The sequence below is a fragment of the Hypomesus transpacificus genome, unplaced genomic scaffold (genome assembly GCF_021917145.1).
Source record: "Hypomesus transpacificus isolate Combined female unplaced genomic scaffold, fHypTra1 scaffold_231, whole genome shotgun sequence".
NCBI classification, from domain to species: Eukaryota; Metazoa; Chordata; class Actinopteri; order Osmeriformes; family Osmeridae; genus Hypomesus; species Hypomesus transpacificus.
In genome coordinates, this window is record NW_025813765.1 from 191,967 (window position 1) to 212,237 (window position 20,271).

Below are 20,271 nucleotides of genomic sequence, written 5' to 3' on the forward strand. Positions count from 1 at the left end.
TCACTGCTACTCTAAACCCCTCATCCTTCAACAGACCAGCATTAAAACACCACAATCCTCCCCCCTTCCCCTCCCGTACCTTCCCCAACCTGAAAGACAGAGCATCATGGTCGCTAAAGAATGCGTCCCTGTACTCCATTCCTCCCAGCAGGTGTACACATGCGTCATGCGCTAGACACAGATCAATGCGTGACTGCTTCAGCTCCCCCATTACCCACTGCTGCCGGGAGAACACCCTCTCATCTGGGTGGCCCTCCCGCCACACATCCACCAAGCCCTTCCCCCTCATTATTCTTCGCAACACATCACGGGATGAGTCTGATACAAAGCATGCACTTCTTGAGGCATCCAACCTATCCATCTTTACATTAAAATCCCCTACAAAAATACAATTCCCCACACACAACCTTTCCAGAGACATAAACAGTGTCCGTCTATCAATTTCTATATTCGGAGCATACACATTATACAGTACATACTCCACACCCTGAAATTTAAACCCCACACCCACCACCCTCCCACCTGTGTCCGTGTACAATAAATGCACTCCAGACACCACACCCGGCCTGACCAAAATAGCCACACCACACACTCGTTCGTCCCCATTACTCACAAATATTTGTCCATGCCATCTCTGTCGAACATCTCCCATACACTGCTCAGTCCAATGAGTTTCCTGTAGGCACAAAATGTCCGCTGGGAAAGCTTCAACCACAACCTCAAATTTTTCCATGCTTCTAAGTCCATTTGTGTTGATTGAAACAACATTAACCATGTTGAACAAAAAAACAAAAAAAATGTCACAATCACCCATTATCTTTCAGAGCTTTTGTCTTTCCTCTGTTTCTTTTTCCGGGCCGGCAATGGCTTTTTTTCCCCCACCTGCTCTCCAGTAGCACTCCCCATTACTCCATTTGAGGACCCTTCTCCTGCCGGTTCCTCTTGTGAACCCTTCCGTTTGTCACCTCCCACAGGATTCGCTCCTCCAAAGATCATCTTCCCAGCAGCTGCAGACACCCCAGGACGTGTCACCGTTCCTTTTCTCCGCTCCTCTTTATCCGTTTCATCTGGCTCCTCCTCGGTCGCAGGAAGCACATTATCAAGACTGGCACCGATCTCCTCCCCCTCCACTCCGGTCACCTGCCCGGATTCCGGCTCCATGTGCTCCTCTTCCGCATCGTCGTCCTCCAATGCCTCCTCACTGCCACTTTCCTCCACCTCAGTCTCCTCCACCACTCCTGTTCCTTCTTCCGTAGGGCAGGCAGCACCAGCCGTTCCACCCGCCTGGGAACAGACACACTGCCCGTCATCCCTCCCACATCCAGCACAGCCACGATCTCCCCGACTGTCACATTCCCGTGCGTAGTGCCCCTGTTTCCCACACTTATAACAAGCAAAGTCAGGACAGTCCCGCAACACATGACCAGGCTGTATACACAGCCTGCACACTTTGACCTGACGGTCATGAATCACTCGAAAGTACTCCATGCCTTCCATTGTCTCGAATCTTGCGGAGTACGGCAGAGATCTCACAGTGTCATTAAACTTGACTTTCAGGAAACGTGTTCCATCTGCAATCCTTGTCCCCGGCCAGAAACGCCTCTTCACCGGTGAAGCTGCCTCCACACCCCATGCAGTAAGCCGCTGCACAATAGCTCCGTCAGGAATGTACACCGGCAGATTTAAGAACGAGACTACCATCTCATCCATTGACAGATCCTTCGCCATGATGTTACATCCCCGTATTTTGAAGCCATCCACCAATTTCTCCTTCCCTCTTAAGCTTGACATGGTAACTTCATACCTTTTGGGGTCCTTGAAGCGGCAGCCACACACAAGTCCACAAACTTCCTTAATTCCTCTCAACAGCTCCATCATTGTAATCCGTTCTTCACCGGCAATCTCCACAGCAACAGTCAAATCCTTTTCGAATTTCAGATCCGCTCTTTCACCTCCAACATCCTCCTCCTGTTGTCCGCTCAACGCCTTCTTCGCCATTATATTTTCCATCTTCTTAGAAAAAGTCCCCCAATCAGCAAAAGCTGTTGGGGGATTAAGTGCTTCAATGAACTCCGCTTTCAATTCCAAACACAATTAACAACCAGGTGAAAAAGTGCAGCAAACAGAAGCAAAAAACTCTCAAAGCAAACACTCCTGCCACACTGTCTCCAGCCGCGGAAATGCAATGTCCTAGGCGCCACCTCGTGTCGGCGTGAAACGACCGGTCGTATTCGTCCCACGCTGTAAGTCGTTTTTCCTCGCTCTAAATTCAAGGGGATGTCAAGAAAGCGATTAAACGGGAGCTACGAGTCTTGCAAGACTCCAACGTCCACTGCTGAGCAAGGGGGAATTAGCGGCACCCGGAGCACATTCGACTGGCTATCGCGACCAATTAGCTACCTCGGTTCAAGGTTCGAGGGCCAATCGGATTCTCACTGTCCAATTGCGTCAGTCCGATTGCGCCAATCGGAACACGTACATCTCCAATTACGTCACGCCGAGCTGAGCCGTAGCAACGGCGTCCACGACCCCAGAGACCCCCGCCGAGGTTGACCCCCGCCGAAGTTGTGAGATGAGTGACAGTAGTCGCGTCAGTTCATTCATTGAAGGATACGCTCTTTCAAGTTGTCTGTAGTACCGCGCACCGCAAAGGTAAATACATACATAGCTAATCAAAATAATTTTCCGTTTGACATTTCAATACATGTTAGCATTCATCGGGTCAATGACAAGTAATATCACGAATATTAGAGTTTGTCATTTCAGAGTTTGTCATGTAGGCTAGTTAGTAGATTTCCTCAGGTAGTATTGCTGTCATTTAGCTAGCTACTTTTATAAGGGATTACTAATAGGTTACTGTAGCGACAGATGTTATTCCGACTAGCAAAAGCAATATTTAACCTGTTATATATAATATATGTCACTGGGGACAAAACGAAATAAATATAACTTTTTCACTTGTGGTAATAAAGTGACCCAGAACAAGTACAAACATATTCTTCTGGAAATAGTAGCCAGCTAAATATTTGAAATGTTAAAAAGCTAATTATAACAATAAATACATGTTATTGTACTAGTGTAAAAATCGCTCCTTTTACCTATTAGATGTCGAGTTCAAAGAGCCACAAAGGAATGGGGGATGGGGAATGGATGTCCCGTTTGAGGAGGTTTGCCAGCTCTGGGGTTTGGCCTGCTGATGCAGGCAACAGGCCAGCCCCAAGACAGAAGAGGTGGTATGACCTCTTTCAAAAGGTATATAAAATGAGCAAAAGATCACAGAAAAAAAATTCTGATGGCCTATAAAAGATGACTGAATTGCCAGAAATACCAGTCACAGTATGGGACCTTGATAAACATAATGAACAGCAACTTCAGTGTCAATGTCATGTTTAGTCACCAATAGAAGATATGTCAAAACGCTCCATTTCTATTGGGTTGTTTTCGTTAAAAAAGTGTTTGTTTTATTTGGAACAGATTGAGAAGTGCCCGTTACAGTCAGGGGGTCAAAGAATGCTGTTTGGTGGGACACAGCAGTGTGCTTGTGGCTTTCACAACCCAAAGGTAATGTGAATGAGACTTCTTGACACCAAAACACTAAAAGAATCACTATGTGATGTGCTCAGTAATGTGATGTCTGACATGGATCTCTCTGTCCTTAATACAGCCAACCACTGGGCAAACTGTGGCAGAGACCTCTACCTGTGCTGCCCCTCCCCCACTGGGAACAGCCTCTACCTCAGCCTCTGCCTCTGCCCCTCCTCCACTGGGAATGGCCTCAGCCTCTGCCTCAGCCCATGTCCCAGCACGGCCCACACTGAATTTGTCCATGGTGAGTATTTCAATATTATTGTCATACAAGCTTTCAAATATGGACAACCACTGATTACATATGATGATGGCAAAATGGAAGAGCATTTCAGGTTTACAATGTATTCCTTTGATAAATGCTCTAATTGTCACCACAGTTTTCTAAACCACGATTTGGAGGCTCACATGGCGCTGCTGCAAAGCCAAATGTGAATGTGGTTAGGAAAGCAAAGGTAAATATGATTATATGTAAATATAATATAATACATATTTATAGGTTAATATGAGCAAACCTACATCTTAAGAGCTTGATTTGAGTCCATTGATTTCTACTTTTTACAAATGCTTCCCCCCATCCTTCTCCCAGCCTCTGTCCAGTCCACCCACCATGACAGGAGACACCCAGGCCACTGCCAGCTCACCCATGGCCTCTGTGAGGACCACCCCACCTGGCTTTGGTTCCCCTACAGCCTCTGTGAGGACCACCCCACCTGGCTTTGGTTCCCCTACGGCCTCTGTGAGGACCCCCCCACCTGGCTTCGGTTCCCCTATGGCCTCTGTGAGGCCCAGAACACCATCAAGCCCTGCCGTGGCTTTTGTGAGGACGGAATCACCGCTCTCAAAGCCCCCATCCACCCCCTACAAAGCCTCCATGAGGACAACTTCTCGCTCCAGCCCTGCGATGACCTCTGTGAGGCCCAGCACAGCTTCCAGCCTCAGCACTGTTGTCTCAGAGACCAGCACCAGCCCTGCAATGGCTGCTGTAAGTGTTGTGTTCTTGGAACTGTTTTAGTTTTATAAGATGAGGTTGTTCTCATATGATTGGGCTATTCTGTTTTTATAAATATATTTATTTCTCTTGTTTTGTAACAGGATGTGCATGATGAGGATGAGCTTGCTGCTCCTGGCCCTGCTCCTGGTCCAACTCCTGACTTCTGGCTTCCTGTCAGAATGAAGGAGACGATCCCAGTTCAGGACCAACGGTGGATTGCGTCCACCCTTTTTCAGTCTGGCAAGCTGCGTTTGAACTTGAAGCTCTGGTATGAGCCACCAGCCTCTGCCCTGATATACCACCAGGCTCCAACACCGGACCGCTTTTTTGCCCACAGGCTCTTGGTATGGATGCCCTATCACTTGTGGAAAGTGAGGGTAGTCTGCCAAACCTGTGGGAAGCAGCTGACGGGGTATGGTGTGCACAAGAGGGTGCGTAAGGTCCTGGACGTGGACCGCTACTACCTGATGGTGACGGAGACACTCAGGTGCACTGTGTGTCGCCTGACCCATCTGGCAACCAGTCAGGCTGTCCTGGACCAGCTGGACCTGCCTCACAGGAGGAAGTTCAGGATGATCCTGACACGCTTGTGAGTTAAAAATCTACAATCATTTTCTGATAATGCCTGCTGCAGGTCCTTACATAATTGAACAAGTTCTTGAAACTTATCTGTCTTTTCTTCAAGGTATGCTTGTGACATACGGGTCATCCGCATGTTGCGGGAACGGACCCTCGGCAATAGCCCGGCGTGCCTGGTGAAGCAGCTGCGGGAGAACCATGGGGAGGAGTGGTTGGACCGCCTGGCCGACTACTTGGGGGAGTGTGCGGCCTTCGTTGACCAGCCCAGCCTCTTCCCAGTGACCTGCCAGGAACCTCCACAGCCCCTCGATGTCCCAACCAGCCGGTGGGTGCTGTCGGTGTACGGCAGGGACATCATCAGCCGGATGGACCATATAAAGGCGTCCATCACGTCAACCTTTGGTAACATTTTGAAGATGGACTCCACCAAAAAGGTAATAGGATGAAGAAAATCCATAGTGTAAATTATGTACAACACAATGAAAACATGAAACCTCAATGATTTGTATTCTTACAAGCACACATACACACACACATCCATGCCTTTGATTAGACTGCAGTAATACATGAATAAATAAATACACTTCTGTGTTTATTTAACAGACTTTCTTTTGAAACCTCTCATGAAGTTTTTTGTGTGAATTTTGTCATTTCAGATGACAAAGAAGCTGGCTGGTGCAGCAAAGGGCACTGCATTCTGGGTGACCTCGGTGGGGAATGAGATCGGCCAGGTCCTCATCAGTGTCCTGACTGCCCAGGAGGGACCGGGGCTGGACCCGATGGTCTCTGGCCTCATTGAGAGGTACACCCAGGCAGGTGCAGCTCCCCCGGTCCTGCTCTATGTGGACTGTGGCTGCTGCTCAGAGGAGGGGGAGACCAAGCTTCAGGCCAGGTTTGGTGGGTGGCCTGACCTGAAAATAAGGCTGGACATCTGGCATTTTATGCGACGGCTGGCCGTGGGATGCACCACCGATGCCCATGCCCTGTACCCCCTCTTCATGAGCCGCCTGTCTGTGTGCCTGTTCGAGTGGGACGCAGCAGACGTAGCCCTACTGCGAAGGGTGAAGAGGGAGCAGCTCAAAAGGGAGGGTGTGCCCCTCATCACCAGTGACATGGTGGACAAGGCCATCACCAAGGCTGAGCTGTCCCAGTTCTGCAGGCGGAGGACACGTGGAGTGGACGCCACGGTCCTCCGCATTGAGCAGCTGCTGCAGGAGCTGATGGGGGAGAAGGGGAGAGACCTGCTCGGGGTTCCGCTGCTGGACCAGCCTAAGATGGAGCACATCTGGCGCACCCAGAAGAGGCACGTGAAGTGCATCCAGGATGTGCCAGGTGTACTCCTGTACACTGAGACAGGCAGTTCCACCAGGGAGGGGATCCAGCTGACCACATACAGGTGTGCAAGAGGCTCCACCTCCTTGGAGTCCTTCCACTGCCACCTGAACAGGTTTATTCCAGGTTGGTGTAGATCTTCATCTAAACATTATTCTTAATAATGAAATTATATTCAAATAGCCTTATTAATCATTGTTCACGTTCTCTCTTTTTTTTTAGGAACGAGTGCAAACCTGCTCAACTTCCAGCTGTACCTCCTGGAAGGCCTGAACAGGTGGAACCAGAACCGGGCAGCGGCCTCCATCACCACCAAGCGCATGGCGCTGTTGACGTACGCGGGGGACGTGCTGGAGTCCGTCAACAGCAACAGCCTGAAGGTGTTTGGAAGGAAGTATGTCCCCTCCTTCATCCCGCCGAGAAAGTACACCGGTAAGTCTCAGGGCAAATATGAATAGAAATAATGATGTTGTTGAGAGCTCAGTATTTATGCATCATGGTAAGTTCCATATCTGTTTTTTAATACTCATTAGCATTGCATTGTTGTTCATGTTCAGGAGAGTTGCTTGGGGTGAACTACCTGCTTAGGCAGACAGGGCAGCCCTTGCAGGACATGGACCCCGACTCTGAGGAGACAGACCAACTGCTGGAGGACCACGCCACAGAGGAGGAACAGGCGGATGAAGGGTTTGAGGATGACGAACAGGACCTCACTATTGGTAGTGTTTCGGAAGACCTCCCGTCTTCCGCCCTGCCTTCCACCACCCTGCCTGTGGTCCCCACCCTGCCCCTCACCTCCTCCACCCTGCCTTCCACCACCCTGCCTGTGGTCCCCACCGTGCCCCTCACCTCCTCCACCCTGCCTTCTAACACCCTGCCACTCACCTCCTCCACCCTGCCTTCCACCACCTTGTCTCTAACCACCTCCATCCTACCTGTCACCACCACCACTCTGCCTGTCACCCCCATGCCTGTAGCTACCACCCTGCCTCCCCCCATAACCCAGCCTTGTGTCCCAGGTGCCTCCTCACAGGTGCCTGAAGAACAGCTGGTATGTTAACTTTCTACTAGTAATTAACTGTCATTCATAGAAACTAACAAGTTCAGTAGTTAGGAAAGTGTCTGAATACAAGCGCAATTCATTATTAGGAACAACACACAGTAATTGACAGCAAACAAATAAAACACACAGCAGCAGCAGTCAATATAACATACCTTTGCCATGAGGTGTTCAGCGCTAATGTGAAATTGTTCAATGTTTCAGGCTGTGGACGAGCATGGCATGCCAGGCATGGATCGGGTGGATAGACTGGCAGAGTGCTTAGTGGAGCTGAGGCATCAGACCAACATGACCCTCGATAACCAGCAGGTCAGCAAGACATTCATTGTACAACAGATATTTGTTTATATATTTATAATATATAAACATATAAAATATATGTTTTCTTTCCTTCTTAGGTCAGCAACATTGTGGGGCTGTGGCAAGACCTGCTGGATTACGACAAGCAGAGGGTCGTGTTTGCTGCGCGGCATCTGGACAGGCTGATAAAGGGAAGGTTCCGCCACAAAAAAAAGGTGGAGTTCACGCCAGGTGTGGAGAGTGTGGAGAGGTGTGTCCTGGGGTCCACTGGTTCGCCTGCTCAGTGGCCAGACTGCTGCCGCCTTGTGGAGGCCATCTTTGTCCGGCTCTCGGACATCCATAAGAGTCCCAGGAAGCAGGGGAAGAGCAGCATGTCCAGGTGGACTCTGATCCTGCAGGACTACCGCAAGGTCCGGCAGCTCATCCTGGGCAATGGGGCCATCATGCAGGGCACCACCCTGCAGCTGGTGGAGGTGAACCAGTCGACCCTCTCCCAGTGGTACAACCGGAGGGTGAAGAGGCAGGATCTGGCTGTGCTGCAGCAGGGCATAAACTTGCCAGGTCCTCTGTCTGTGGCTACCGAGCCTCTCCCGCCTGCCAACGTCCGCCCTGCTGTTGCTCCACCTCAACCCCAGGGAGCATCCCACACCTACCACCTGCCGCAGAGCACAGCAGGGCAGGCAAAGACCAAGAGGCGGGCAACATATGCAGCCACAGCACCACCTCCAGCGGTCCGACCCAGGCTGGCAGCCCAGAGGCAGCTCTTCCCTGGCCCTTCAGCCGCCCTTGGAGCCCCCACTCCCATCCCTATCATGCCCCGCCCTACCATCATTGCCCCTCGCCCTGCTGCCGTCCCCACTGTGGTGTTTGTCTCCCGAGCCCCTGGTATGAGGGCACCCTCTGCCCCCTCTCCATTGATGGTCCCCCAAGCCCTGCGTTTTGTCCCACCCTCTTCCTGCACCACCCACCTTCCCCAGCTTCGTCCTGCTCCTGGTCCAGCTCCCCGTGCCCACCAGAGGAGAGTGGAGGCCAACAAATGCTGGAGGTGTGGCCAGAACAGAACGGCAGAGACTGGCCACAGCCAGTATAAGGGGACTGTTTACTGCCCCTCTGCAGAGACTCTGTCCAGAGAGCAGTGGCTAGAGGAGCAAAAAAAGAAATAATTCTTTGGGCCTTTGTATATAGTTTTCATTGTTTAGATATAGTTAATGCTTAGATTTCCCGTGTGTATATCGTTTTCATTGTTTAGATATAGTTTATGCTTAGATTTCCATTGTGTATATAGTTTTCATTGTGTAAATATTGTAATTTAGCATATCATTTGCCTGTATATATATATATATATATAGTTTAAATTAGTTGTTGTTGTTCATATTTATATTTTTACAATTGTGGATAAATGTTTCTATTTATCAACTATTTGTTGGTCAGTCCGTCGTTATTTCCCAATCACTACTCTTTCTAACCAAATACGGCAAGTCTGCAAGAAGTAAGAGCAGCAAAAAGTGACTAACTTTACGCTTGCTTGCGCACATTGTTTTAAAATATTTAATATATGGATCATGCAAGTGTTGATATGGTAAGTGCAGAAACCAAAAAGACAGAGCTTCAGATAAGAGCACACAAAGCTCAGAAGCCACACAGTTTGAGAGATAGATAGATGGATGGATAGAGAGATAGATCTAATTAAAACTAACCAAAAACAGTACTCCTGTGTGGAGTGAATACAAATAAAGGCAAATAGTGTACAATAGATAACCCTGTAAAATATAAATAATGCACTAGTGGATACAAATGGTTTTGAAATTACACTAAATTAGCAACGTATCTCCATCTATCTTATATTGTTACATTTTGATAACATACACACTTGGAGACTCAAGTGTGTGTGTTTATTAGAAATAGTCAAAGGTGCCGTAGGTGGGACGCGAACCGCGGACCTTCGGTTCCATTCTACGTCTTCCCCAAACACTGTAAAATTCATAATTTCGGGTGTTTTTTCGAATTGTCTTAAAACGTAACGGGTTAAACATGTTTAAACTATGAATGGGGACTTTCAACTTTCCCCTTTTCTCTCTTTTTCCTCTTCTTCTCCCTTTTTCCTCCTTTTTTCTCCCTTTTTCCTCCTTTTTTCTTCCCCCTCCCTTCTCCCCCTTCTTCCCCCCTCAAACAGGCGATTGTTCCCCAGCTTTAGCGGAAATGGTAGAGCGCTCGCTTAGCATGCGAGAAGTAGCGGGATCGATGCCCGCATTCTCCAATGCTTTTCGGCTCGTTTGTTGTTCAGTGGCTCGGCTAGTTCAATAAGACAAGTTTATCCGGTTTGTCCGGTGTCGCAATCCTCTCTGACCAGTCAGTGGTCTGCAGTGTTATGGCGTGACCTTTTTGAAAATGACGCGTTGACCACTTCCTTGAGTAGACGGTATTTTGCAAACACCACGGGTTTACCCAAACCGAGGATCAAACCAGAGACCTTGACACCCTCGGCCTAACTCTCTCTCCCAACTGAGCTATAGGCGTTCCAAACCCAGTCAGTAGCATTCCAAAGCCTTGCCACAAACGAAATAAAGCAATGGAAAAGATCCCCAAAAAGGGGTGGTTGGCCCGTATGGGGATCGAACCCACGACCTTGGCGTTATTAGCACCACGCTCTGACCAACTGAGCTAACGGGCCAGAGACACACTCCCCAGCCGCGGACACTGTCTCCAGCCGCGGAAATGCAATGTCCTAGGCGCCACCTCGTGTCGGCGTGAAACGACCGGTCGTATTCGGCCCACGCTGTAAGTCGTTTTTCCTCACTCTAAATTCAAGGGGATGTCAAGAAAGCGATTAAACGGGAGCTACGAGTCTTGCAAGACTCCAACGTCCACTGCTGAGCAAGGGGGAATTAGCTCAAATGGTAGAGCGCTCGCTTAGCATGCGAGAAGTAGCGGGATCGATGCCCGCATTCTCCAATGCTTTTCGGCTCGTTTGTTGTTCAGTGGCTCGGCTAGTTCAATAAGACAAGTTTATCCGGTTTGTCCGGTGTCGCAATCCTCTCTGACCAGTCAGTGGTCTGCAGTGTTATGGCGTGACCTTTTTGAAAATGACGCGTCCCACTTCCTTGAGTAGACGGTATTTTGCAAACACCACGGGTTTACCCAAACCGAGGATCAAACCAGAGACCTTGACACCCTCGGCCTAACTCTCTCTCCCAACTGAGCTATAGGCGTTCCAAACCCAGTCAGTAGCATTCCAAAGCCTTGCCACAAACGAAATAAAGCAATGGAAAAGATCCCCAAAAAGGGGTGGTTGGCCCGTATGGGGATCGAACCCACGACCTTGGCGTTATTAGCACCACGCTCTGACCAACTGAGCTAACGGGCCAGAGACACACTCGCCAGCCGCGGACACTGTCTCCAGCCGCGGAAATGCAATGGCCTAGGCGCCACCTCGTGTCGGCGTGAAACGACCGGTCGTATAAGGCCCACGCTGTAAGTCGTTTTTCCTCACTCTAAATTCAAGGGGATGTCAAGAAAGCGATTAAACGGGAGCTACGAGTCTTGCAAGACTCCAACGTCCACTGCTGAGCAAGGGGGAATTAGCTCAAATGGTAGAGCGCTCGCTTAGCATGCGAGAAGTAGCGGGATCGATGCCCGCATTCTCCAATGCTTTTCGGCTCGTTTGTTGTTCAGTGGCTCGGCTAGTTCAATAAGACAAGTTTATCCGGTTTGTCCGGTGTCGCAATCCTCTCTGACCAGTCAGTGGTCTGCAGTGTTATGGCGTGACCACTCCCTTGAGTAGACGGTATTTTGCAAACACCACGGGTTTACCCAAACCGAGGATCAAACCAGAGACCTTGACACCCTCGGCCTAACTCTCTCTCCCAACTGAGCTATAGGCGTTCCAAACCCAGTCAGTAGCATTCCAAAGCCTTGCCACAAACGAAATAAAGCAATGGAAAAGATCCCCAAAAAGGGGTGGCTGGCCCGTATGGGGATCGAACCCACGACCTTGGCGTTATTAGCACCACGCTCTGACCAACTGAGCTAACGGGCCAGAGACACACTCACCAGCCGCGGACACTGTCTCCAGCCGCGGAAATGCAATGTCCTAGGCGCCACCTCGTGTCGGCGTGAAACGACCGGTCGTATTCGTCCCACGCTGTAAGTCGTTTTTCCTCGCTCTAAATTCAAGGGGATGTCAAGAAAGCGATTAAACGGGAGCTACGAGTCTTGCAAGACTCCAACGTCCACTGCTGAGCAAGGGGGAATTAGCTCAAATGGTAGAGCGCTCGCTTAGCATGCGAGAAGTAGCGGGATCGATGCCCGCATTCTCCAATGCTTTTCGGCTCGTTTGTTGTTCAGTGGCTCGGCTAGTTCAATAAGACAAGTTTATCCGGTTTGTCCGGTGTCGCAATCCTCTCTGACCAGTCAGTGGTCTGCAGTGTTATGGCGTGACCTTTTTGAAAATGACGCGTTGACCACTTCCTTGAGTAGACGGTATTTTGCAAACACCACGGGTTTACCCAAACCGAGGATCAAACCAGAGACCTTGACACCCTCGGCCTAACTCTCTCTCCCAACTGAGCTATAGGCGTTCCAAACCCAGTCAGTAGCATTCCAAAGCCTTGCCACAAACGAAATAAAGCAATGGAAAAGATCCCCAAAAAGGGGTGGTTGGCCCGTATGGGGATCGAACCCACGACCTTGGCGTTATTAGCACCACGCTCTGACCAACTGAGCTAACGGGCCAGAGACACACTCGCCAGCCGCGGACACTGTCTCCAGCCGCGGAAATGCAATGTCCTAGGCGCCACCTCGTGTCGGCGTGAAACGACCGGTCGTATTCGGCCCACGCTGTAAGTCGTTTTTCCTCACTCTAAATTCAAGGGGATGTCAAGAAAGCGATTAAACGGGAGCTACGAGTCTTGCAAGACTCCAACGTCCACTGCTGAGCAAGGGGGAATTAGCTCAAATGGTAGAGCGCTCGCTTAGCATGCGAGAAGTAGCGGGATCGATGCCCGCATTCTCCAATGCTTTTCGGCTCGTTTGTTGTTCAGTGGCTCGGCTAGTTCAATAAGACAAGTTTATCCGGTTTGTCCGGTGTCGCAATCCTCTCTGACCAGTCAGTGGTCTGCAGTGTTATGGCGTGACCTTTTTGAAAATGACGCGTTGACCACTTCCTTGAGTAGACGGTATTTTGCAAACACCACGGGTTTACCCAAACCGAGGATCAAACCAGAGACCTTGACACCCTCGGCCTAACTCTCTCTCCCAACTGAGCTATAGGCGTTCCAAACCCAGTCAGTAGCATTCCAAAGCCTTGCCACAAACGAAATAAAGCAATGGAAAAGATCCCCAAAAAGGGGTGGTTGGCCCGTATGGGGATCGAACCCACGACCTTGGCGTTATTAGCACCACGCTCTGACCAACTGAGCTAACGGGCCAGAGACACACTCGCCAGCCGCGGACACTGTCTCCAGCCGCGGAAATGCAATGGCCTAGGCGCCACCTCGTGTCGGCGTGAAACGACCGGTCGTATAAGGCCCACGCTGTAAGTCGTTTTTCCTCACTCTAAATTCAAGGGGATGTCAAGAAAGCGATTAAACGGGAGCTACGAGTCTTGCAAGACTCCAACGTCCACTGCTGAGCAAGGGGGAATTAGCTCAAATGGTAGAGCGCTCGCTTAGCATGCGAGAAGTAGCGGGATCGATGCCCGCATTCTCCAATGCTTTTCGGCTCGTTTGTTGTTCAGTGGCTCGGCTAGTTCAATAAGACAAGTTTATCCGGTTTGTCCGGTGTCGCAATCCTCTCTGACCAGTCAGTGGTCTGCAGTGTTATGGCGTGACCACTCCCTTGAGTAGACGGTATTTTGCAAACACCACGGGTTTACCCAAACCGAGGATCAAACCAGAGACCTTGACACCCTCGGCCTAACTCTCTCTCCCAACTGAGCTATAGGCGTTCCAAACCCAGTCAGTAGCATTCCAAAGCCTTGCCACAAACGAAATAAAGCAATGGAAAAGATCCCCAAAAAGGGGTGGTTGGCCCGTATGGGGATCGAACCCACGACCTTGGCGTTATTAGCACCACGCTCTGACCAACTGAGCTAACGGGCCAGAGACACACTCGCCAGCCGCGGACACTGTCTCCAGCCGCGGAAATGCAATGGCCTAGGCGCCACCTCGTGTCGGCGTGAAACGACCGGTCGTATTCGGCCCACGCTGTAAGTCGTTTTTCCTCACTCTAAATTCAAGGGGATGTCAAGAAAGCGATTAAACGGGAGCTACGAGTCTTGCAAGACTCCAACGTCCACTGCTGAGCAAGGGGGAATTAGCTCAAATGGTAGAGCGCTCGCTTAGCATGCGAGAAGTAGCGGGATCGATGCCCGCATTCTCCAATGCTTTTCGGCTCGTTTGTTGTTCAGTGGCTCGGCTAGTTCAATAAGACAAGTTTATCCGGTTTGTCCGGTGTCGCAATCCTCTCTGACCAGTCAGTGGTCTGCAGTGTTATGGCGTGACCTTTTTGAAAATGACGCGTTGACCACTCCCTTGAGTAGACGGTATTTTGCAAACACCACGGGTTTACCCAAACCGAGGATCAAACCAGAGACCTTGACACCCTCGGCCTAACTCTCTCTCCCAACTGAGCTATAGGCGTTCCAAACCCAGTCAGTAGCATTCCAAAGCCTTGCCACAAACGAAATAAAGCAATGGAAAAGATCCCCAAAAAGGGGTGGTTGGCCCGTATGGGGATCGAACCCACGACCTTGGCGTTATTAGCACCACGCTCTGACCAACTGAGCTAACGGGCCAGAGACACACTCACCAGCCGCGGACACTGTCTCCAGCCGCGGAAATGCAATGTCCTAGGCGCCACCTCGTGTCGGCGTGAAACGACCGGTCGTATTCGGCCCACGCTGTAAGTCGTTTTTCCTCACTCTAAATTCAAGGGGATGTCAAGAAAGCGATTAAACGGGAGCTACGAGTCTTGCAAGACTCCAACGTCCACTGCTGAGCAAGGGGGAATTAGCTCAAATGGTAGAGCGCTCGCTTAGCATGCGAGAAGTAGCGGGATCGATGCCCGCATTCTCCAATGCTTTTCGGCTCGTTTGTTGTTCAGTGGCTCGGCTAGTTCAATAAGACAAGTTTATCCGGTTTGTCCGGTGTCGCAATCCTCTCTGACCAGTCAGTGGTCTGCAGTGTTATGGCGTGACCTTTTTGAAAATGACGCGTTGACCACTTCCTTGAGTAGACGGTATTTTGCAAACACCACGGGTTTACCCAAACCGAGGATCAAACCAGAGACCTTGACACCCTCGGCCTAACTCTCTCTCCCAACTGAGCTATAGAAGTTCCAAACCCAGTCAGTAGCTTTCCAAAGCCTTGCCACAAACGAAATAAAGCAATGGAAAAGATCCCCAAAAAGGGGTGGTTGGCCCGTATGGGGATCGAACCCACGACCTTGGCGTTATTAGCACCACGCTCTGACCAACTGAGCTAACGGGCCAGAGACACACTCGCCAGCCGCGGACACTGTCTCCAGCCGCGGAAATGCAATGTCCTAGGCGCCACCTCGTGTCGGCGTGAAACGACCGGTCGTATTCGGCCCACGCTGTAAGTCGTTTTTCCTCACTCTAAATTCAAGGGGATGTCAAGAAAGCGATTAAACGGGAGCTACGAGTCTTGCAAGACTCCAACGTCCACTGCTGAGCAAGGGGGAATTAGCTCAAATGGTAGAGCGCTCGCTTAGCATGCGAGAAGTAGCGGGATCGATGCCCGCATTCTCCAATGCTTTTCGGCTCGTTTGTTGTTCAGTGGCTCGGCTAGTTCAATAAGACAAGTTTATCCGGTTTGTCCGGTGTCGCAATCCTCTCTGACCAGTCAGTGGTCTGCAGTGTTATGGCGTGACCACTCCCTTGAGTAGACGGTATTTTGCAAACACCACGGGTTTACCCAAACCGAGGATCAAACCAGAGACCTTGACACCCTCGGCCTAACTCTCTCTCCCAACTGAGCTATAGGCGTTCCAAACCCAGTCAGTAGCATTCCAAAGCCTTGCCACAAACGAAATAAAGCAATGGAAAAGATCCCCAAAAAGGGGTGGTTGGCCCGTATGGGGATCGAACCCACGACCTTGGCGTTATTAGCACCACGCTCTGACCAACTGAGCTAACGGGCCAGAGACACACTCGCCAGCCGCGGACACTGTCTCCAGCCGCGGAAATGCAATGGCCTAGGCGCCACCTCGTGTCGGCGTGAAACGACCGGTCGTATAAGGCCCACGCTGTAAGTCGTTTTTCCTCACTCTAAATTCAAGGGGATGTCAAGAAAGCGATTAAACGGGAGCTACGAGTCTTGCAAGACTCCAACGTCCACTGCTGAGCAAGGGGGAATTAGCTCAAATGGTAGAGCGCTCGCTTAGCATGCGAGAAGTAGCGGGATCGATGCCCGCATTCTCCAATGCTTTTCGGCTCGTTTGTTGTTCAGTGGCTCGGCTAGTTCAATAAGACAAGTTTATCCGGTTTGTCCGGTGTCGCAATCCTCTCTGACCAGTCAGTGGTCTGCAGTGTTATGGCGTGACCTTTTTGAAAATGACGCGTTGACCACTTCCTTGAGTAGACGGTATTTTGCAAACACCACGGGTTTACCCAAACCGAGGATCAAACCAGAGACCTTGACACCCTCGGCCTAACTCTCTCTCCCAACTGAGCTATAGAAGTTCCAAACCCAGTCAGTAGCTTTCCAAAGCCTTGCCACAAACGAAATAAAGCAATGGAAAAGATCCCCAAAAAGGGGTGGTTGGCCCGTATGGGGATCGAACCCACGACCTTGGCGTTATTAGCACCACGCTCTGACCAACTGAGCTAACGGGCCAGAGACACACTCACCAGCCGCGGACACTAACTCCAGCCGCGGAAATGCAATGTCCTAGGCGCCACCTCGTGTCGGCGTGAAACGACCGGTCGTATTCGGCCCACGCTGTAAGTCGTTTTTCCTCACTCTAAATTCAAGGAAATGTCAAGAAAGCGATTAAACGGGAGCTACGAGTCTTGCAAGACTCCAACGTCCACTGCTGAGCAAGGGGGAATTAGCTCAAATGGTAGAGCGCTCGCTTAGCATGCGAGAAGTAGCGGGATCGATGCCCGCATTCTCCAATGCTTTTCGGCTCGTTTGTTGTTCAGTGGCTCGGCTAGTTCAATAAGACAAGTTTATCCGGTTTGTCCGGTGTCGCAATCCTCTCTGACCAGTCAGTGGTCTGCAGTGTTATGGCGTGACCTTTTTGAAAATGACGCGTTGACCACTTCCTTGAGTAGACGGTATTTTGCAAACACCACGGGTTTACCCAAACCGAGGATCAAACCAGAGACCTTGACACCCTCGGCCTAACTCTCTCTCCCAACTGAGCTATAGGCGTTCCAAACCCAGTCAGTAGCATTCCAAAGCCTTGCCACAAACGAAATAAAGCAATGGAAAAGATCCCCAAAAAGGGGTGGTTGGCCCGTATGGGGATCGAACCCACGACCTTGGCGTTATTAGCACCACGCTCTGACCAACTGAGCTAACGGGCCAGAGACACACTCGCCAGCCGCGGACACTGTCTCCAGCCGCGGAAATGCAATGTCCTAGGCGCCACCTCGTGTCGGCGTGAAACGACCGGTCGTATAAGGCCCACGCTGTAAGTCGTTTTTCCTCACTCTAAATTCAAGGGGATGTCAAGAAAGCGATTAAACGGGAGCTACGAGTCTTGCAAGACTCCAACGTCCACTGCTGAGCAAGGGGGAATTAGCTCAAATGGTAGAGCGCTCGCTTAGCATGCGAGAAGTAGCGGGATCGATGCCCGCATTCTCCAATGCTTTTCGGCTCGTTTGTTGTTCAGTGGCTCGGCTAGTTCAATAAGACAAGTTTATCCGGTTTGTCCGGTGTCGCAATCCTCTCTGACCAGTCAGTGGTCTGCAGTGTTATGGCGTGACCACTCCCTTGAGTAGACGGTATTTTGCAAACACCACGGGTTTACCCAAACCGAGGATCAAACCAGAGACCTTGACACCCTCGGCCTAACTCTCTCTCCCAACTGAGCTATAGGCGTTCCAAACCCAGTCAGTAGCATTCCAAAGCCTTGCCACAAACGAAATAAAGCAATGGAAAAGATCCCCAAAAAGGGGTGGCTGGCCCGTATGGGGATCGAACCCACGACCTTGGCGTTATTAGCACCACGCTCTGACCAACTGAGCTAACGGGCCAGAGACACACTCACCAGCCGCGGACACTGTCTCCAGCCGCGGAAATGCAATGTCCTAGGCGCCACCTCGTGTCGGCGTGAAACGACCGGTCGTATTCGTCCCACGCTGTAAGTCGTTTTTCCTCACTCTAAATTCAAGGGGATGTCAAGAAAGCGATTAAACGGGAGCTACGAGTCTTGCAAGACTCCAACGTCCACTGCTGAGCAAGGGGGAATTAGCTCAAATGGTAGAGCGCTCGCTTAGCATGCGAGAAGTAGCGGGATCGATGCCCGCATTCTCCAATGCTTTTCGGCTCGTTTGTTGTTCAGTGGCTCGGCTAGTTCAATAAGACAAGTTTATCCGGTTTGTCCGGTGTCGCAATCCTCTCTGACCAGTCAGTGGTCTGCAGTGTTATGGCGTGACCTTTTTGAAAATGACGCGTTGACCACTTCTGAGTAGACGGTATTTTGCAAACACCACGGGTTTACCCAAACCGAGGATCAAACCAGAGACCTTGACACCCTCGGCCTAACTCTCTCTCCCAACTGAGCTATAGGCGTTCCAAACCCAGTCAGTAGCATTCCAAAGCCTTGCCACAAACGAAATAAAGCAATGGAAAAGATCCCCAAAAAGGGGTGGTTGGCCCGTATGGGGATCGAACCCACGACCTTGGCGTTATTAGCACCACGCTCTGACCAACTGAGCTAACGGGCCAGAGACACACTCGCCAGCCGCGGACACTGTCTCCAGCCGCGGAAATGCAATGGCCTAGGCGCCACCTCGTGTCGGCGTGAAACGACCGGTCGTATAAGGCCCACGCTGTAAGTCGTTTTTCCTCACTCTAAATTCAAGGGGATGTCAAGAAAGCGATTAAACGGGAGCTACGAGTCTTGCAAGACTCCAACGTCCACTGCTGAGCAAGGGGGAATTAGCTCAAATGGTAGAGCGCTCGCTTAGCATGCGAGAAGTAGCGGGATCGATGCCCGCATTCTCCAATGCTTTTCGGCTCGTTTGTTGTTCAGTGGCTCGGCTAGTTCAATAAGACAAGTTTATCCGGTTTGTCCGGTGTCGCAATCCTCTCTGACCAGTCAGTGGTCTGCAGTGTTATGGCGTGACCACTCCCTTGAGTAGACGGTATTTTGCAAACACCACGGGTTTACCCAAACCGAGGATCAAACCAGAGACCTTGACACCCTCGGCCTAACTCTCTCTCCCAACTGAGCTATAGGCGTTCCAAACCCAGTCAGTAGCATTCCAAAGCCTTGCCACAAACGAAATAAAGCAATGGAAAAGATCCCCAAAAAGGGGTGGCTGGCCCGTATGGGGATCGAACCCACGACCTTGGCGTTATTAGCACCACGCTCTGACCAACTGAGCTAACGGGCCAGAGACACACTCACCAGCCGCGGACACTGTCTCCAGCCGCGGAAATGCAATGTCCTAGGCGCCACCTCGTGTCGGCGTGAAACGACCGGTCGTATTCGTCCCACGCTGTAAGTCGTTTTTCCTCACTCTAAATTCAAGGGGATGTCAAGAAAGCGATTAAACGGGAGCTACGAGTCTTGCAAGACTCCAACGTCCACTGCTGAGCAAGGGGGAATTAGCTCAAATGGTAGAGCGCTCGCTTAGCATGCGAGAAGTAGCGGGATCGATGCCCGCATTCTCCAATGCTTTTCGGCTCGTTTGTTGTTCAGTGGCTCGGCTAGTTCAATAAGACAAGTTTATCCGGTTTGTCCGGTGTCGCAATCCTCTCTGACCAGTCAGTGGTCTGCAGTGTTATGGCGTGACCTTTTTGAAAATGACGCGTTGACCACTTCCTTGAGTAGACGGTATTTTGCAAACACCACGGGTTTACCCAAACCGAGGATCAAACCAGAGACCTTGACACCCTCGGCCTAACTCTCTCTCCCAACTGAGCTATAGGCGTTCCAAACCCAGTCAGTAGCATTCCAAAGCCTTGCCACAAACGAAATAAAGCAATGGAAAAGATCCCCAAAAAGGGGTGGTTGGCCCGTATGGGGATCGAACCCACGACCTTGGCGTTATTAGCACCACGCTCTGACCAACTGAGCTAACGGGCCAGAGACACACTCGCCAGCCGCGGACACTAACTCCAGCCGCGGAAATGCAATGTCCTAGGCGCCACCTCGTGTCGGCGTGAAACGACCGGTCGTATTCGGCCCACGCTGTAAGTCGTTTTTCCTCACTCTAAATTCAAGG

The 20,271-nt window shown here is 50.7% G+C and overlaps 15 non-coding genes across 15 annotated transcripts; all 15 read right to left on the reverse strand.

The window, feature by feature from the left end:
* Positions 1 to 10,447: 10,447 nt before the first annotated feature.
* trnai-aau lies at positions 10,448 to 10,521 on the reverse strand. The gene has a single exon. It is a non-coding gene; the product is annotated as a tRNA-Ile (tRNA).
* A 619-nt stretch (positions 10,522 to 11,140) lies between these two features.
* trnai-aau lies at positions 11,141 to 11,214 on the reverse strand. Its single transcript has one exon. It is a non-coding gene; the product is annotated as a tRNA-Ile (tRNA).
* A 598-nt stretch (positions 11,215 to 11,812) lies between these two features.
* On the reverse strand, positions 11,813 to 11,886 carry trnai-aau. The gene has a single exon. It is a non-coding gene; the product is annotated as a tRNA-Ile (tRNA).
* Positions 11,887 to 12,507: 621 nt separating this feature from the next.
* trnai-aau lies at positions 12,508 to 12,581 on the reverse strand. The gene has a single exon. It is a non-coding gene; the product is annotated as a tRNA-Ile (tRNA).
* A 621-nt stretch (positions 12,582 to 13,202) lies between these two features.
* On the reverse strand, positions 13,203 to 13,276 carry trnai-aau. The gene has a single exon. It is a non-coding gene; the product is annotated as a tRNA-Ile (tRNA).
* Positions 13,277 to 13,874: 598 nt separating this feature from the next.
* trnai-aau lies at positions 13,875 to 13,948 on the reverse strand. The gene has a single exon. It is a non-coding gene; the product is annotated as a tRNA-Ile (tRNA).
* A 621-nt stretch (positions 13,949 to 14,569) lies between these two features.
* Positions 14,570 to 14,643, reverse strand: trnai-aau. The gene has a single exon. It is a non-coding gene; the product is annotated as a tRNA-Ile (tRNA).
* A 621-nt stretch (positions 14,644 to 15,264) lies between these two features.
* trnai-aau lies at positions 15,265 to 15,338 on the reverse strand. The gene has a single exon. It is a non-coding gene; the product is annotated as a tRNA-Ile (tRNA).
* A 598-nt stretch (positions 15,339 to 15,936) lies between these two features.
* On the reverse strand, positions 15,937 to 16,010 carry trnai-aau. The gene has a single exon. It is a non-coding gene; the product is annotated as a tRNA-Ile (tRNA).
* Positions 16,011 to 16,631: 621 nt separating this feature from the next.
* trnai-aau lies at positions 16,632 to 16,705 on the reverse strand. Its single transcript has one exon. It is a non-coding gene; the product is annotated as a tRNA-Ile (tRNA).
* A 621-nt stretch (positions 16,706 to 17,326) lies between these two features.
* Positions 17,327 to 17,400, reverse strand: trnai-aau. Its single transcript has one exon. It is a non-coding gene; the product is annotated as a tRNA-Ile (tRNA).
* A 598-nt stretch (positions 17,401 to 17,998) lies between these two features.
* trnai-aau lies at positions 17,999 to 18,072 on the reverse strand. The gene has a single exon. It is a non-coding gene; the product is annotated as a tRNA-Ile (tRNA).
* Positions 18,073 to 18,691: 619 nt separating this feature from the next.
* Positions 18,692 to 18,765, reverse strand: trnai-aau. Its single transcript has one exon. It is a non-coding gene; the product is annotated as a tRNA-Ile (tRNA).
* A 598-nt stretch (positions 18,766 to 19,363) lies between these two features.
* On the reverse strand, positions 19,364 to 19,437 carry trnai-aau. Its single transcript has one exon. It is a non-coding gene; the product is annotated as a tRNA-Ile (tRNA).
* Positions 19,438 to 20,058: 621 nt separating this feature from the next.
* Positions 20,059 to 20,132, reverse strand: trnai-aau. Its single transcript has one exon. It is a non-coding gene; the product is annotated as a tRNA-Ile (tRNA).
* Positions 20,133 to 20,271: the final 139 nt, after the last annotated feature.